The sequence below is a fragment of the Neltuma alba genome, unplaced genomic scaffold (genome assembly GCF_004799145.2).
Source record: "Neltuma alba isolate B1F8T4 unplaced genomic scaffold, ASM479914v2 tig00013439_pilon, whole genome shotgun sequence".
NCBI lineage: Eukaryota > Viridiplantae > Streptophyta > Magnoliopsida > Fabales > Fabaceae > Neltuma > Neltuma alba.
In genome coordinates, this window is record NW_021637686.1 from 19,158 (window position 1) to 29,638 (window position 10,481).

At 30.9% G+C, this 10,481-nt stretch overlaps 1 pseudogene; it reads left to right on the plus strand.

Moving 5' to 3' along the window:
- Positions 1–1,663: 1,663 nt before the first annotated feature.
- LOC114737415 (limonoid UDP-glucosyltransferase-like) lies at positions 1,664–5,547 on the plus strand (annotated as a pseudogene).
- The last annotated feature ends 4,934 nt before the right edge of the window (positions 5,548–10,481 follow it).

A 10,481-nucleotide genomic window follows, 5' to 3' on the forward strand; every position in this document is an offset into this window, starting at 1 on the left:
TTCTTCGATCACAGTCCAAATTTTACATCAACTTCAATCTTATTCCAATCTTTCTAACTGATCTTTTCTAATTAAAAATTCTAGGAATATTTGCGCCCTGTTTATTGCTTCCAATTTCTGATGGTATTAATGGGCCTTGCGACATTTCCATCTCAATTCGTGCACGGCTAGGTTTTTTGTAGTATATGTATAGCTCACGAGCACGTAAGGTGGTTGCTATATTGCATTCTACATGTATTCTAAGCTCTTGTGCACGTAATTGAGTCATGATAAATTTAGAAATTTAGTTGGAAAAAAATAAACAGTTCAATTTTAATTCACGGAAGTTTGTCGATAAAAAGTTAGAAGATAATTATAATTGAGCTTTTGTTATTTATAATTTATAATTACCATTTGGTTTTTACCAGGATTTGGTTTTTACAATTGCACTTCTTATATATAATTTTAAGAATCGTTATACTTCCAATTATAAAATGAAACATGAGTAGGAATAAGATTTATCAAATTAAACTCGCGAATCAACTCACATCTTGCATTTTTATTCACGAAAACTTTGAGTTAACCTGCATGGGTGACTTGGACCAGCTTTATGCCCGGATTATTAAGTTTTCGCCCCCAGAAAATGAACGCGGCTTCCTGTTTTCCATATTTTTAAGTGGGAGCGATTACTTAGCAGAAAATGGTAGGAACGTAGTTAAGTAGTTCCTCTCCCCTTGAGTAAACAGTGCTTGGGTTTTAACTACACATTTTTTTGGGTAAAGGAAAAAACCTACATCTATGTGGTTTAGATTTAATATATTTGTTTGGTGAAACACGTATTATCCCCAAGTCACATGAACTTGAAATTAATCCTTTTCAGGTAGGGAGTAATTAAAAAATAGTCCTTTCAACAAGTATATTTTTCAAAATTTAAACTTGTGTTCTCCTCTTTAATAATGTAAAAACAAGCTAACTAATTTTTGTATATGAAAAACATTAGTTAAATTAGTTACCTATAAAAGATGGGTATTGACTTTTTTAAAATATCATATTTAATCATTTGCATTGAATAGAACCCTTGATATAATTAAACTCCACAAATATTCATATAGAATGATAGTTTTAAAAATTATAAATTTGAGAAGCAAATTTGATTAACATGTTATATTTAAAATCAAAATAAACCTTTAATTAGCTCTTAGCTCTTATAGAGAGTATTAATTATTATTTTAAAAAATATCATTAAGATTTTATTTATATTTTGCATAATTTGTATTTTGATAATTTTTAAATTAAAAATACATGTCCCGGAAATAATATTTTTTTAATAACATTTTCAGCATCTCCACACAAGAACTAGTTTTAACCCTCTTCGCAGTAATAAATACCATAATGCTCATCAAATTTTAACTATTCAAATTTAATATGAGTGACCGAGATTTAATATTTAATATTTTTTTTGAAAAATATAATCTAAAATAAATATAATTTTTTAATTGTAAGTTTTTTTTAAAAATAATTTTGTATTTAAAATTACTAGTTAAAAAATTTTAAATCTAAGTCATTAAAACTATATATGAATGATTTAGTTTTGCTGTAAAATACTCATCATATAATGGACATTAAGTCTCGCTTCCCATTATAATAAAATGAGTATTAAAACTGATTCTTCTGTGCACAAAAGGATTGTACAAAACCATCCTTCCTCACCTTTTCTGTTTTGGCCACTTCAAATAAAAGAAAATCCCAAAAAAATTTCTCTAAAATTTCAAATCAGTCCACACACCATATCCATGGCGGCCTCAAAGGAAGACGATCACGAAGATCTTCATGTGCTCATGGTGGCTTTCTCCGCCCAGGGTCACATCAATCCATTGCTCCGACTAGGCACAAGCCTCCTTTCCAAAGGCCTCCACGTCACCCTCGCCACCACCGAGGTTGTCTACCACCGCATGTTTCACTCCTCCACCACCGTAGCCTCCGCCGCCGTTCCCGATTCCATAACCATCAACGGAATCCAAGTGCTATTCTTCTCCGACGGGTTTAACGACGAGGACCGCATGAAGACAAGTCTAGACCAATACATGGAGAAGATCGAAAAGGTTGGACCAACAATCTGTGCACCCTTATGAAGAACCACTTTGTTGGTGGCTCTAAAAAGCTCGCTTGTGTTATCAGCAATCCGTTTGTCCCATGGGTTGCTGACGTGGCAGAGGAGGCAGGAATCCCCTGTGCTTGCGTTTGGATACAACCATGCGGCCTCTACGCCATTTACTATCGTTTCTACAACGAACTGAACCATTTTCCGACGGTGACGGAGCCTGAGAAGTTGGTGGAGCTGCCGGGTTTTCCGTTGTTGCGGCCGCAGGACCTTCTTTTGTTCTACCAGTGCTCATTTTTTCTCTCTCTCTGTTATGTGAAATCTAAGTAGTTCATATTTAATTTTTTTGGATTTTTTAAAATAATTATTTTAATGAATACAGAGTTTAAAATAAAAAATAAATTTTTTAATTATTACTTATAAAAAACAATTTTGTTATATAAAAATAATTAATTAAAAAATTAAATCTAAACTATTCAACTATTCAGAAATGATTCAAAGAGATGAGCTTTGGCTCGGGAAAAACATAACACTACATGTACACAATTAATGCTACATTGATTAGTGGGAAAACCGGGACAAATCTCTTATTAAAAATTTAATTAATAAATAGGACCTAACGATTTTATACAACTTAACTTTTATTATGTGTAAATTAATTTTTGTGTGTACAATTTATCTTTCTTTGTATGTAAATATCTTTCTCTGTGTGATGTGCAATACATTTTTTTTGTGCAAATAAAATTTTTTTATGTACAAATCATCTTCTTTATGTGCAAACGAATTATTTATATCCATATAATTTTCTATACAAACTATCTTTTCTTTGTGTAACTTATTTTTCTTTGTGTGCAACTAATGTTTTCTTATACAATCAATCATTCTAGATCCTATTTACTAAATAAATTTTTAACGAGGGATTTATCCCTAATTTTTCTTTGATTATTTTAAATATTTATTATTTAAATGTTTAAATTTTGTGGACAGCTATGGCCTATAGTCTTCGGAGACAATGTTTTCCTTTATGTCATGTCTGCTCTGAAAAGTGAAAGGTGATAAAAAGAGATAAATACAATTAAATAATGATAAAAAAAAGAGAAATATTATTAAAAAATCTTTTATTTTCATTTCCATATATATATATAATCAAACGTACCCACGGGAGACATTGCGGTCATGTGCAGCGTATTCCAAACGTAGTTGTGGCCTGATCACTAGTTTATTCATGGACCGGAAAATATTTATCCGTGGTTTCATTTTTGTTGCGCATTTATCGGCATCTCAAGCTGACATTATCAACATTGATTTTTTTTTTTTATGGGATTTTGATTAATGTTTGTTCTTGAACATTTGTTTGGTCAATATACTACTTCCATTACTTAATATAAGAGCTAATTGATTAATTTGAATAGATTAAGAAAATTTGTTGAGTTAGTTATTTGTAAGAGATATATGTTGTCTTTCTTAAAATATTCTTACTAATTAAGTTTGTTAGTTAGAACTATCATTATTATAAGGACTATTTTAAAAAAAAAAGATAAATATGAGAGACAAAGTAGATTGAAGTCTTATATCTAGGATTAAAATAAAAATCAAACAAACTCTTATATTAAGACCGGAGATAGTATAATATAATCATACATATTATGTTTTGTTCTTGAATAAGTGTATTGGTATTTCCCATTATTACACAAAACGAAAATACTACTTCTAACCTTTATATAAGAGCTTATTTAATTTTTATTTCAGTTCTAAATATAAGACCAAAATTCACTTTGTCTGTCATATTTGTCTATTTTTTCAAAATAGTCTTTGTAATAATAGTGGTTTTAACCAATATATTTGATTGATAAGAATATTTTAGAAAATACAACAACTATTTATTACAAATAACTAACTCAACTAATTCTCTTAATTATTTAAATTAGTCAATTAGCTCTTATATTAAAGATTGGAGATAGTGTATTATTACTTTATAAGTCCTGTCATTTTTTCATCATTTATGCCTCTCTAGTCCTATTTTTATAAGGTATTTCTAGCACGTTTCATTGCAACAAAGAAAATCTTAAACATCTGTAGCCTTAATTTAAAATTGAATAAATTTTTAATTTTACTCATATTTAAATATATATACATTCTACAAGATAATAGTGTACATAACAACATATTAGAGGTAAACTTGTTTATTTATATAGTAAATTTAATGAAGGGATTTATATTTTTAAAAAAACATACTTTTACTCCAGAGCACGTTATGGAGTGCTTATCATAATTTAAACTATTCATATTAATTTTAGATTATCTATATTCAATTTAATTTTTTTATGTTTTAACTAATTTTTTATTTTAATAGATATAGAATTCAAAATAAAAATATTCTTATTTTTACCACTCATATCTCTTAAACAATACTCTAAAGGATTGCAAATCAAAAGTTTTAGATGTGGATATTGGGATCATCTAAATCATAACATGAGCATCATGTGCTTAACATTATAAGGAACATCGAAGGAAATCCCCTCTCTACGAGGAGTACACGTCTTACGATGCTTGGTTCAGGTACATGAAAGTTCTAATCAGGTGTAAAGATCATCTGATTAACAAGTTCTTATGAGTACGTGCCCAACATTTATACTTGAAGGTTTATACACTTACAGATCAAAAGCAAGATGTTGGTATTGAGATGTGGAAGCCAGAAGATTCATGTATGAAGTGGCTAGACAACAAACCTCCACGTTCAGTAATATACATCTCATTCGGGAGCACCATCGTACCTTCTGCAAAACAAATAGAGAGCACAACAAATGCCTTAAAGAAAACCAAACGCCATTTCTGTGGGTCATGAAAGCTTCGTCAGGAAGAGCAATAAACACTGACGACAAAGCAGGACAGCTTCCTCCGGGTTTTCTCGAAGAAACCAAAGACCAAGGCCTTGTTGTTTCATGGTGTCCTCAAACTAATTAAGGTTCTGGTTCACCCAGCCACAGCTTGTTTCTTGACTCACTGTGGATGGAACTCTGTGTTGGAAGCCATAACCGCCGGCATACCTATGATTGCTTATCCTGAGTGGACGGACCAACCCACCAATGCTAAACTTATTTCTGATGTTTTTCGGATCGGAATTCGACTTGAACAGGACGTTGACGGATTTGTTGGGTCCCAGGAAGTGGAAAGAGCTATTGAAGAGGTTGTCGGTGGGCCCAATCGGAGGAGATTAGTAAAAGCACTGACATGCTTAAGCTCGCCGCCAGGGAGGCCATGGCGGATGGCGGCTCCTCGGACCGGAATATCCAGTTCTTTGTGGATGAAGTTGTTCGCCGAACATGATCAGCTGGGGGAATTATATTTTTAATTTGCTAATATGTTTAAGGGTGGTTAAAGTCTCAATTAATTCACTTACCCCAAAAAAGACTAAATTTATTTGTTCCTGAACTTTTTCTTTGAGGGGGATTTGGTACCCTAGTTAATGGCGGCGCAAAGTCACCTACTCATCCTCCTCTGCTAGAAATGGAGCAATGCGCGCCCCTTAGATATCAGTTGAGTGAGAAAGAGCTATTGAAGATGCCCCAAAATTATAAATAACCAGTTAAGTTCCTAAAATAACAAATGAATGTTAAGTGACTAATGTGACTGTTTATGTAAAATTATATTATAAATATATTTTTAAATTTTTTATTCAGAAAATTAAGAAAATTAAATGATGAGGGGGAAATGGTGTAAAAGAAGCAATTTAAATTGGCAGAGACGCCATAAGATTTGATCGTTTTGCATTATATACTGGAATTATACAACTCGTTGTTGATTTGAAATTTAATAATCTATATACAGGTATGTACTTTATCAAGAAAATGATCTATATATAAATTGTTTTTAAAAACATTGATTTTAACATATCTTCTCTATTTCCCCTCACAATTTAGTCGTAATTGTTCTTAGAAGTTGGAAGTATGAATTAGTTAGCAACTTTTTTTATTTTTTGGTTTCACAGTTAGCAACTTTGTGTGTTTAGAAAATTATGAATTAATTAGGAGATTTTTAGTTTGGTAGAAAATCTCAAACCTTGAAAAAAAAAACGAAAATAAAATATTTATAAATATAACTTGCAAAAGTCTTCCAATTATACGGACTGAAAAGAATATTTTCCTGTGGATAAATTAACCGGCCACGGTTTCCAGTTCCACGTACGCCCATTCATATCGAATCCGGAGTCTCTTGGCTTCCCTTCTTCTCCATTTCTATTCACTTCCCATTTTAAGCATAAAATTAAAATTTAAATGATCCAAATTTTATATTTTTGTTAAATCTTTCTTAAAAAATAAATAAAATTAAAGTATTAAATTTTAGCTATGATAAATCAAAAAATTAATTAAAAACATGTTGTAAAATTTTTTAAAAAATATGAAATCTGAATCATTCAGCTTTTAATCTTAAATGTTGAGATTAGAGGTGAATGAAAATGAAAAGGACGGCACGTACCTCTATCTTATCACAAACCTAAATTAATTTTTTCTTGTAACTAATGGTTTGTTATGGAGTCGAATCTCCAATGACATCATATAAACAGCCAATGCGGTGGGACCAGGCTGGGACATCTACAGCCTTAAAGTCAGTGGACTTTATCGGACAATGTGTGAAAATTCTTTTTCGATAGGTACTTCCGTTTGGGAACTCTTATTCATGCAAATTACACATCACTATAGTACTTTGTATTTTCCATCAATTGATGACAACGTTACGGTCTTTAATATAAGACCTAATTCTTGAGTTGGTTTTGGTCCTAAATATAAGGTTTATTTTTCATATTTATCAACTTTCTCTAATTACCCTTGTGGATACTCCCTCAACATAATCAAGTAGAAGAGGGAGATGGGGTATTAAAGAAGATTATATAGTGTTTTAGGAAAAATGTCACTTTTCTTATAATTAACTCACTTACCTAACTTCTTTAATCTAATTAAATTAATTAAATGGGTCTTATATTAAGGACCGGAGGAGTATTTCACAGATATGTGTGTGTGCGTGTGTGTGTGTAGGCTAAAACTCTCTGGGTACGCATTTAGTTTGAAAGAGACTGGAACGTTACAAGAACGTGATTGGTTAAAACTTTGCGAATAAACCAGAACATATATGACTCCAATTAGGGGTGAGCAACAAACCCATTACCCGCTAGTCCGCCCATGACCCATGAAATTTTTGCCCATTTAAACCCGCCCAATTAGCCCAAATAAGAGATTATAAACGGGCGGGCTTAAATGGGCAGGGTAGCCCATTAAACGGGTTGGGCTATGGGCAAGGTATTGGGCTGCCCATACCCACCCGCCCGTTTAAGTTTTAATTTTTTTAAATATTTTTTTTCTTCATTTAATTGATGATATTATTTCTCATTCATCTTTTATCAAACATTCATGCTTGTCTAAGCTTTTTTTTATCCTTTAGGTGAAAGTTGGAACTTTTAAAGTTTATGAAACTTTATGATTGGTGGCTACTTTTATGATTTTATCAGACTTTGATTGTTTGCAAATCTAAGTGAGGTTGTGTGATTGAATATGATTGATGTTATTTCATATTTGATTTGCTATTTGGCATGCAAAATTTATTAACAGCTTCATAAGGTTACACTAAAAAATAACTATACTGAAAAAAATTTAAAAAAATAAATGGGTTACCCCGTAACCCGGTTAGCCCAAACGGGCTGTCCCGTAACCCATTTAATACGGGTTAAATGGGCTACTACCGGGTTACGGGTTAGCCCATGCCCATTTATGAATAAATGGGCGGGCTATGGGCTAACCTTCGGGTTAGCCCACCCCGCCCATTGCTCAACCCTAATTCCAATTTTGAACCTAGGCTATGTTTGGGTGCTCCAAAAACGTGGTTTCAGAAGCACTTTTCTGCAAAAAACGAGGTAACTTCCTCCACATATTTACTTCGTAATCCGTAAAAGTACTTTTGAAACCATGGTTTTGTTTTTATCCAAACACTCCCTTAATTGAACTTTACAAGTAGATTTTAATAAACGGGGCTAAGCGCTTGCCGAGTCTAACCCTTTGCTTTGATTAAGAGAAAATTAGGGGGAGAGAAAACGAGAGAAGACAACGTGAGGGGAAACAAGTTTTCTCTTATTTGGTAAAGGAGAAAATGTGAGAGAAAAGAAAAGTGAGAGAAAAAATAAGGTGAGTCTCATACTTCATTTTCTCTTCAAATTTTATCTCTATATATGGAGCGATTTGGAAAAAAGAAAAACAAGATTTTCATGGCTATCCTTGCTCTCTCTTCCTCTTCATATTTATTTTCTTTTATTATATTTAAAATTTATTCACTTTTTTATTTTTTACCTTAAAAAATATTTTTATTAAATGATTTGGTTTTAAAATATAATAATATGAAAATATATATCAACCAAATAACTTGATTTTAATTATTTGATAATACTAATGTTAGTACAATTTTTCTACTACAATATTTATTTAATTTTAAAATATGATATATTTTAATAAGAACATTTTTATCATTTAGATGTTTATTAATTTTTTTTATTTTCTCTCATCTACCGAAACAAGAGGGATGATAACATCTTTTCTCTGGTTTTTTCTTTTTTCTATTTTTTCTCTTCCTATTTTCTTTCCTTCTAACTTTTTTTTTTCCATCGAGGCAAAGCATAAGAGATGAGAAGGAGACCAGGTGAACGTGTACCAGAGAATCGGCAATACTCATTTTTGGATTGATCTGTACAGCGGAGGAAAAAGAAAGAAGAAAGTCACGGGTCATTGTTTTGTGTGTGTGTGTGTGTGTGTGTGTTGTGTGGTGGGGGGGGGTGGGAGGGGACTGGTTGGCAGCTAACATTCATAGATTATATACAAAAGTGATTAATCCTACTTTGAACATACTTGGCTTTATTAAATTTGTTTGTCCTAACTTGTTAAGGGAGCCTTGGAGTAACCTAAATCACGTTGAATGCATAATTTTATCTTTAATTTATTTTTTTATTAACAATTATTTTCTTGAAAAAATATATTAAATAAAATAGAATTTAAAAAATATTAAATTTAAATAAAATTGATAAGATTTAAGATTTTCCTAATTTCGAATTTAAACAAAAATGCCTCATGCAGGATTAGGCAATGGTGCTGTGGAGGGAGCCCGAAGTTTCAGTGTCAGGGCTAAAAAAGGTCATTTCAACCAGCTGATATCCGACTGACTGATTAAGCAAGTTGCGAAGACCAAATTCCAGAGCATATTCAGTGATTCCGATGCAACAACACCGATGCAGAAGAAAGGCAATTAAAGAATTTTTTCATACACACACACACATATATATATTCGCGTGGGTTAGACACAAATTTAAATCTATTTTATAATATAAAATTATATTATCTCCTGCTCTTAATATAAAATTTTGTTTGATTTTATTTTGATCTTAAATATAAAATCCTAATCTATTTTGTTTTTAATATTTATATATTTTTCTATGGTAGTCTTTTTGATAATGATAATTTTAGCTAATACTCTTAATTAACAAGGATATTTTAAAAAAAACAGTTATTTATTACAATAACTAACTTAATTTATTTTTTTAATCTCCTCAAATTAGTCAATTAGTTTTTATAATTAGGATCAAAAGTAATACTACAAAAAAAAATTTATATTTAAAACTGGAAGAATATAAAATATGAGATTTTATCTTTATTGATTTCTTGATAGGTGTAATATTATGAGCCGGAGGGAGCACGAAATTGACGGGACAGTGGTAGGAGTATCCAATTTCAACTGCGCATCCTCCTCCTCTGGCTAATGCTGCAATCTGACAATAATTAAATGCCAACACAGCAATACTCCAGAAATAAAATCGAGGAGCTTAACTATTTTTGAAAAATTAATTAGCAAAATGTTCTCTAAAAATTTTATGCAATTTAATTTTTCTTTACCAGCATCTTTTTCCTTATACAATTAAATTTTTCTGGCATGCTTCTTATATCTAAGTTATGTTTTGAAAGAATTATTTGTCAATCAATTTGTTAATAAAATATTTATTATCAATATTCTTTATTTTTATAAAATATCAAAATTAATTTTAATAGAAAATATTAATTAGAAATTTTTGGAAAAAATAATATTTTAATTAAAATATATTATATTATGAGATATGTTGAAATTTTTCACGATAAGCATTGAGTGAATAATAAGTAAAATTGCAGACGCAATTAATGCTGATTGGTTGACTTGGTTGTTTAAACAGTGCGTAAGGTGGCCCCGTTAATTGACAAAGACTGCGTGGAAGTACTGAGACCCTCGAAATTGATATTTTTCTGGGGAAAAAAGAATTTGAATATCTCTTTATAATGTACACATTTAACTAATTTGATTAAATTAAAAAAGATATGTAAGTTAATTAATTATAAAA